Consider the following 3,036-nt stretch of genomic DNA (forward strand, 5'->3'; position numbering starts at 1 on the left):
TTAAAAGTCTAAAAAAAAAAATATTACAGACTAAAACAAGAGCATGTTCTCTTAACTCTAGTAACAGCAGCTAAATCATTAAGAAAAACTGGAATGGCATGAGCTGGAGGTTCTTCAAAGAGAATGAGATCAAGATCATTTGAGATGACATCAGCTGTCATGTTGGACTCTCTGAATACATGAGAAAGCTTCACATCATCCATTTGAGACATCATGTTTTTCCGACCATTAAGAAGAAGTTACAAACCAGCTTTAGATTCCCTCTTGACTATTTTCCTAGCATTTACTACATATTTGCAGACAATAACGAGTCTTCTCCGCATTTCCAACTTAGTAATGCATGTCTCACTAAAGAAGCTTCCCCCATCGAAGGTTCCTTTATCATCAAATAAAGCTGTCAAGATTGCCAAACAAACGCATACATTGATATCCTCACCATTATCGCAACAAATTAGAAGAGTCTTCCTTAGCTGAAGTTCAACTTTGCTAAATAACTTTAACTAACCAACCAATGTAAGAGTTTATTGCGCGTAAATTTGATTGACTAATAGTGATAGGTTAACATACCCATCAATATCTCATACCTTTTTATTTATTTATTTAATATATATAATAATTAAAATGATGGTAATTTGAAGAACTGGTCATCAGGTTACCCACTTAGAATATGACACGTGGCATTATTATATTTTTATTTTACAACATATGGACACTTATTACAAATGTTTCAACCAAATATCTTTATGTTTGTAAAATCGTATTGAAATATGTAAATTTCTTCTCAATACAAAAATCATCACTCAATTACAAAATCGAGAACCATAAACGTGAATGAGAACGAATGGTCTATTTGGACATAATCTGAAAATTTACCATTTCGACAACACATTCTTCCTTAGTTTTGTAAAAGATGTCATAAATCTGTAAATTTGGTCAACACCTCGTAATTACAATATATAGACCTTTATTACATACGTTTCAACCAAATGTCATTATGTTTGTAAAAGTGTAGTGAAAGATGTAATTATTTTCTTAATACAAATAACACCACCTAATTACAAACCGAGAACCATATTACATGAATGAGGACGAATGATCTATTTAGATATAATTTGTAAATTTATATCCAAATAGATGACTCAATGGAAGTGTAATCTCTATAGATGACTCAGTCATGTCGTTTCTAGTTCATGCCCACGTATACTACCTTGGCTACGAACATGAAGCATTGTAGTGATGTGAATTTGCGGTGAGCAACAATTACACTTACAATTTCTTAGGCATCCACGCATGCGCAAGAATGACTTATGGCAATACACATGTCACTATTCTATTTAGTGAGAAATTAGCATACAGCCTCACATATTGGTTAGATACAACTCCTCTCCAGCAAATCGTGACTGTCACTAACGCACCAGAGTACATAAGTTTTTCTTGTCTGCCGAGGAATGTTTTAAGATAAATTACACATCCTAATTAATTGTTTTATTTTATGTCATTTCATATTGTTTTATTTTCTAACAACATTCAATTATTCAAGGGTTGGAGATGTTTTGAGACTCAGTAAGATACTTCAGTTCATTATCCCATATATTCTCTTTACCTAGTTTATTCTTTGAAAAGTAAGTTTTTAGTTTACGTTTGGTTTTTTCAGCTTCTTTTATTCAATTTGAGAGAGAATTAAAGACTTTACTTCTATGAGATTGGCATTCGACCAATATTCATATTTATTGAGTTAGTCAGAGATGTTATAAACACCAAAGGTGTCGAGTAAGTAAACTATCATAGTTTACTTTGGTTGTAAGATAAATTCAGATGCAGAGGGCAATCATTTGCCTTTAGGCTGTTGTTCCATCTGATACCCTATTTTTTTAGGAAACTGATACCCTGTTTTTTTAGGAAATTCATGGTTGGGGTCAATGAAGTCATTAATTCATTTAACATTAATGGCCACTCGTTGTTTAAGATTCTTCATTCTTCTTTTTTATTTTTCACATTTAAAAGGGCTAATTGATCATGTTATCGCTACGCTTTCGCTCATTAACTTCAAGAACTCCATAATGATCTATGAAATCTTGGTGCAACATATGTTGTTTATTATCCATACTCATGATCTACGAATTCACTTCTATTTTGGTTATATCTTAACTATATTTAATCTTCCTTAATTTGTTTACATGTGTTTATATTACTCGATGCTATTTTGACAATTACTTATATTAGTGAGTTAGAAGTCTCACTAATAATACTCGAGCCTGAAGTTTCGAGATTATGATTATGAAGTTCAATATCACGTTAGACTTATAGTTTCAATCGTTAAACATAAACATGAAGTTTTGTGCATGTACATATGACACATCGTTCACTAGATTCGAACATGAAGTTTCGATGTTAATATTTATTTGTTATGAACCTGAAGTTCTAAACAACATAATTGCATCCTCATATTTTTTAAATATTTTTTAAATACAAAAAGATGAAAAATTTAGATAAAATTCGATTTTGTCGCCCTCTAGAATGAGCCCTCTAGGATAAGTTTCATGTCTTACACCCAGAATGCTAAGATGCACCTTGTAGCTCAAAATCTTGGGGCAACAATCAAAGAAGATGGTGATGCAACCCTGCAAAACAAAGCGAAGGAAAGCTAGCTAATTTATTGCCGATGTTATTGCTAACCTTGGTTATTCTTGTAGTTCACATATGTATTAGAATGGTAGGGTTCCTAGTGAGTCTTCGAGAGGTTTACTCTTTGACTTTGACTACTTTCCAACAGAGTTGACAGAACGAGATTAATGACGGTGCAAGGTTTAAAACCAACATACTCAACTCGAGTAGATCTTCAACGTTACTCAAGTCGTGTAGATCCTATACACAGCGAGAATCCCTTCATTTTTAGCCACAATGCAGCTCCTTTGGATCTTGGTTAGCATTGTGTCTGGATCTCTTGCTCATGCCTCTTGGGAATTTATTAACCTATCAGGTTACCCTCTCGGATTTAGGTTTTTTTTTTTTTTTTTTTTTTTTTTTTTTTTTTTT

This window comes from Fragaria vesca, linkage group LG6, assembly GCF_000184155.1.
Source record: "Fragaria vesca subsp. vesca linkage group LG6, FraVesHawaii_1.0, whole genome shotgun sequence".
Taxonomy (NCBI): domain Eukaryota; kingdom Viridiplantae; phylum Streptophyta; class Magnoliopsida; order Rosales; family Rosaceae; genus Fragaria; species Fragaria vesca.